The 6,064-nt window shown below is 38.4% G+C and overlaps 1 long non-coding RNA gene across 1 annotated transcript; it reads right to left on the bottom strand.

Moving 5' to 3' along the window:
- Window positions 1-1,399: 1,399 nt before the first annotated feature.
- Window positions 1,400-1,584, bottom strand: LOC109586276 (uncharacterized). The gene is made up of 2 exons (XR_002186911.1): window positions 1,486-1,584; window positions 1,400-1,430 (listed from the first exon to the last, which is right to left on the bottom strand). It is a non-coding gene; the product is annotated as an uncharacterized LOC109586276 (long non-coding RNA).
- Window positions 1,585-6,064: the final 4,480 nt, after the last annotated feature.

Below are 6,064 nucleotides of genomic sequence, written 5' to 3'. Positions count from 1 at the left end.
AGGTGCATGGCCTCGCCCCTAAAGCTGTTTGGGAGGTGTTAGGCTTAGCTAGCCCAAGCCAGTATATTTAAATGATATGATCAAAAGTGACAGACTGGGCAGTGTGAAGAGTATGATGAGACTCTGGAGTCCATCCAAAAATTGGTAAAATGTATTCATAAATTCCTATTAGCATTTCAAGATTTATCACCTATTGATATTACAATTTAGATACTTATTGCACTCTCATTTTAAAAACAACATCATGGGTTTCAAAACCACAGCTTTTGTTGTGGCCACTATCTATCAAATATATACTATACAAAAAATAAGGAAGTGTGCTCCTGAGGCCAAGGTATTATCATAACAGCTAGCTTCCTAGCTGCAGTTACACTTGCTCTTGCATGCTTGCAGAAGTGACAAGCTGCTCCAGGCTCCAGCAACTCTCTCCTTGGAGGCGTGGCATTAATTATCAATAATGCAGCAAGACCATGTGAGAAGGAAGCTTCAGATTTTTTTCTCTTCTTCTAAGCACTATATGATGTTATAATGGCACAAATACTGTTGCCTAGATAGATTGAGTGACTTAAATGGAGTTTAGGATCCTCAGACTAGCAAACTATGGCTACAGCACTTTACTCAGGATGAAGTTTGAATAGCTATAACTCACCAACAAGAAAGATTTAAAGAGTCCCACACATATTAAATAAATAATTAGTCTTGATCTACTGAAAAAGAGTCTCATTTACCTCCAGAGTACTGCTGGGCATTTTCTTGTGAGTTAAAACGCTTCTACTACCTAGAGCTGCTGTCTAAACATCTCAAGGCAGTAAAGCAAGACTTTTCCTGACAAAAAAGAAGTTCTCACAGATTTAGAGTGAGCGATTGTAAAGATATACATTCTCAAAGACAAAATATAACACACAGAATGAATGAATGACAGACAGACAAACCAAGTAGCTAGTCCTCGCCTACGCAAAGCTGGGTGAGGCCAACTACGCAAAGCTGGGTGAGGCCAATCAATGCAAAATTAGAGGAATAACACTTGCATAAAATAAAAAAGAACAAATGACACTTGCAATATTCTTTTGTACTTCATAAAGTAATTTTACAAAATGTGATTGAGATGCTCAATTTTCCTGCTTTGTTAATTACCTGGAAGATAAACTTAAGTAGGAAGGCATTAAAAGGAACTAAGCCAATGTATTAATAATAAAACTTAAAATGCAGTTCAAATGGCATAAAATTAATCATATAGTGACTTTGTTCTTGATGTACCCATAGGCGGCTACAGAATCTTGAATTAACCAGGGCTCATTAATTATTTATAAAAATTAGGGGTGTGGTCAATTAATAAAATGACTGAAAGTCCTTATGATAGCTCACAGAAGCCAGTTACCACACTAAAATAACTGTAAAGTGGAGCTGATAGCAAGTATAAACAGTTGTGGCTATAAAAAAATGAATTCTAGTGATGATATCACTCCTAATAATAACAAAACACACCTTTTGGGTGTGGTTTTGGTTGGAAACTACCAGGGCAAAGCCCTGGCTTGCCCGGGCCTATAGCCGCCTATGGATGTACCGTATAGCGGGTTTATTTTGAGGATAATAATTTTTGCAAATGGCCTGTATCCTGAGGTTTAAGAAATTATTTTTCGTGAAATGTCACTTTTCTGCTATCTTGTACTGAATTAAACTGATTTTCAAGAAATTTAATTTCATGCATCTTCCAAAATTCACGAAATTCACGAAATTTGTTATGCTCAAAATAAACCCACTATACAGTATTGTTGGCAGAGTTTCCCACAAAGCATGCTAAGTGAGCTAAACAGCATGAGCTCCATGAGCTAACAAGTACTACAAAACAGTACATGGGATCTGAAGCAACTTTAAAAATTCATAAAAATCCAAATTGAATCAGAATCAGTTCAAATTTTCAACATAACATATATGGGTACCAAAAAAATTATAAAAATGTAGAATTTTCTTCTAGCTGTTTTTGACAAAAATGGTTGATGGCCCAATTTTTGAGCAACTTCCAAAATTCATAAAAATCCAAATTTGATCGGTGTCAGACCAAAGCTGATACACAGCATAACGACATGCATGTGTACCAGAAAAAATTACAAAAACTGGAGAGTTATCTCCGTGTGATTTTGTCAAAATAGCCTGTACTATAAATACCTCTCTAATTTATAATTTAACAGTAAAAAGTTTTTACTTATACTTCCATTGTAATGGTGACAATAGAGATAGCAATGTGAGTATAGCTTTGGCCCATACTATCTTGGAGATTTGGAGATAGACACTGCAGTGGTCAGATATGCTTCTGAACGTGATTAGGGTGTGATAATATTAGATGATTTGTCCTGGTTTAACCATTACACCCTCATTATTTCTAAGGCACTCATCGTTTACTGAGGAGAACTTTTGGCCCTCAACTTCAGTACAGGTCAAGAGACTCCTCTACCTAACTCTAGTGAGGTCTAAACTCATTCATTGCTGTAGCATATAAAGGCCAATATAAGGCTGACTTAATTACTAAGCATTTTTCTAATGACCATATTCATTATTATAAGTTAAAAGGTGTTGATGAATTTGAGGATATATTGCACATAATTACAATTTTATCAGTCTTCTAAAGAGTATGCAAAGGAGGGCTACTAAATGGATCCTGGGTCAGATCAAAAACTCCTACCTATTCGCCTGTTATCCTTGATGAAGGTCTAGATAATCTCTATCCTCCCCTGACCAGCCTTTGAAAGAAACTGTGCCACGGCAAATTTTATGCCATTCCAGCTTAGCTACGTGAATGGAGTCTTCACTGTTTCGAAGCCTACCCCTTATGATTAGGGTCAGTCAACCTCACTGTTTTGAGTCCAGTTGTATTACAGAAGAAAATGTTTAAAAAAGTCAAAGGATGAGCTAGTGCACTTCACATTATCCAATTTAACTAGCAAAAGCTACTAACTCCAGCTATACACATACTGCCACAGGACCTTGATGAAGCAGGAACATCTGGAGAGCCAAGGCTTAGGTAAGACCTATGTTTCATCATCCATGTCTCTGACTCCAACATATAGCTCTTGCATGCTGAATCTTCTCTTTTTCTACTTTCTCCTCTCATGCTCTTGTATCTTTTTAGACGGCAAGGAGAGAGAGAGTAACCAGATAGGGGCAAAAAGCCACAATCTCCAGTTATAGACTACAACCACAGGTAACAGGAACATCTGGTGCCCAGAAAAGCAAGCCCAATTGTGGCTCAACTAATCAGCACATACAGATTTCCAAGTTTCAAGTTATATAATGGAGGATGGTGATTTTAGACACTCTGATTTAAGTGGTAATCCAGATGCAATTGTGTATCCCTGTAGCTTACCAGTTAATACAGTGGTTGTATTACAAGTACATGGGAATATGGTGTAACAGCACCTGTTGCTGAGAAAGTAATGCAGTGCAATGAATGAGAATAGGAAGTATCAGAAGCTTTAAATAGACCAGTAAAACAACTCAAAATCTCTTATCTCCCTGAAGATAACAAAACCAAAAGAACTTCGTAAAAAATTAAAAAATAAGAGTCAAAATGATTGCTGCATTACAAAGAAATGCAGTGCCATAACATTAGCTTTGATGAGCATAAATATGCTGATTCTGCAGAACAATATATAATGTATGAAGAAATGGCTTATTCAAACATCTTTACTAGTCAGTAATAAGCATATAAAGGGGCAAAGCCATAAAAGCCTTAAAAGGACCAGTTATCTAAAAAAGAGAGTTGCTGTTGTCTGCAGTTGTTACAAATTTTAAATGAAAATTAGATTAATTTAAATGTAGTTAATTAAGGGAGAGAGCCCAGGTAGGCGTGGCATAGTTTTGAGTGCATGGGAAGGCTTGGCAGGTTCTTGTTGTCTTTCTGGTGGTTCTACACAGTTCAGTAATGGCAAACCCCTTCTCCGGGGAGCAATTATAGTTCCTAGCAGAGCAGGGATGATTGTTCCCTAGGATGGTCCTGGCCAACTCCCAGAATGAGACAGATTGCGTTCCCAGTGAGGGGGACTGGTGGTGTGGGGACTAGAGCTAGAAAGTGTGCATCAGCTGACCCAGGAAGTGGTGGCAGGAAACATCGCACCAATTTAGTCAAAGGGCAGTTTTTTGCTAGCTTCACCCCTGCCCTGTTACTAACAACTCTTTTTTTCCCTTCCCCTTTACTCTCTGCTCTGTTGCTCTGGCCTTCTTGCTGCTTTTGTTGCCCCTTGCTCTATCTTGGTTGCTCTTTGCTCTGTTGCTCTATTACTACCATTGCTTAGTGCCGCCCTGTTGCTGTTGTTCGCTGCTCTTTATTGCTTGTCGCTCAACTGCTCTGATCCCATTTGCTGGCTTATGCCATGGGCTTATACTAGTCTTTTGAGTAGCTCAACTTACAGGTTAGAATTAATTTTTATGAAGAACTAGCAGTAGATATAGGTGGCATCTTTAGAGTTATGTACACTGGTCTAAGGAAGGAATGTTACAAAATGCTTGTTACCCCGGGTCAGCTACCAGATGCAGTGAGGTGGGGTTATGTCCTGACTTTTGCAAATCAGACAGTTGGTGGATGTGTTAAAGTCCCGCCACCTCAGCTTCCTCTGGTGCAGCAGCAGCTTCTATCAGCCTCTAACTGGGGTGAAGTGATGTCTCAGCAGAAAAAATTCTTAAGGGCCAGTTTGTAGATATGACAGAGCTGTTCTAGGATACCTGGCATTGGAAGGATACGGCTTTTCCACTGCCCACAAGTAACAGTGATCACAGTGTGGGTGGAGTATTTTTCCTTGATGGTTGGGGTTATCGTTTTACAATAAACTGGGAATGCCCATCACATGTTTTAATATCTGAGGACTAGCGTCCAAGCTAGTCGCAATTTGAGTCCACAGCCTGCGTTTTGTATGATGCTGCCTTCAGGCGACAGGCGTTCAGGGGTCATTTGACTGGGAGATTATTAATGCTACCCTGTAATGAACCTTTACTGGTTGAGCTAGGATTCACTCCAGGTGCCCACACTGTTTCACCTACACACATAACACCAGCTGATACCTCATGGCACACGAGGAGTGGCAGCCATAACAAAATTTGGACACACCTGCTCCCACAGGGGGTATCCCCCTCCGTAGGCTCTTTAATACTTTAATATTACTAAGGGCAAATCATGTTATCATACAGAGTATTAGCAAATTGAGATGATCTTCAAAGAGAAGGACTTGATTCAATACTCACTCGCAATACTTCTCTATGATACCAATAACACAATGAATAATCTTTAAGTATATAATAATTAAATCATCAACACTCAGTCCTTATTAGCCTCCTGAATCACACCTTTGCTTGTATGATCAGTAACAAGCAGAAAAACTAAGCAATCACTTGACTGTAATTTAATTGTATTTAAATTATAGATGAAAGAAGTAGGGCTGATAAATAAAGTTGTGGCAAAAAAGTGGACAGTAGTATGCTTAAAGGACCTTGACATTTTCTAGTGCAGCCTGGGAATAACAACATCTAGTGCCTTAGGAAAGTTACAATATTAGGTTAAAATTTGCCTAGACACCTTTATGCTGTTTTGACAATTTTTGGTCATTTTCGTAGATGGTACTAACAAAAATGAAGCATTTCACCAAGTATTAAACTCATTTCTTTTTACAAAATAGCCAAACAACCAGAAATTTTTGAGGGTACAAAACTAGTGTCTCTAAACAATGTACTTTTATGCCTTGATACAAACAAATTTTTGGAAGATTTTCATGTTGAAAAAAAGAAGAAATATCTTCATGCATGCCTCATCAATAACTAAAACTATAATATTTACATTGAATTATGTATCACTTTTGAACACTTTCAATACTTTGATGCATAGCCAGCTATTGAACATAATAGGTTTCTGGAGTTATCTACTGCTTATCACATGTGGAGTGTGTAAAACTGTGAAAGGATGCAATATGGCATCACTTAGTAAAGGCATAGTCAGACGGGGCATGACCCTCGCGAAAAACAGAGAGTCAGGATGCACACGGTCATCACTTTTGTTCTGAGCACAAGATTACTGCGCTGG

Source organism: Amphimedon queenslandica, unplaced genomic scaffold, assembly GCF_000090795.2.
Source record: "Amphimedon queenslandica unplaced genomic scaffold, v1.1 AMPQUscaffold_12910, whole genome shotgun sequence".
In the NCBI taxonomy this organism is placed as follows: Eukaryota; Metazoa; Porifera; class Demospongiae; order Haplosclerida; family Niphatidae; genus Amphimedon; species Amphimedon queenslandica.
This window is presented reverse-complemented; position numbering and strand designations above follow the sequence as displayed.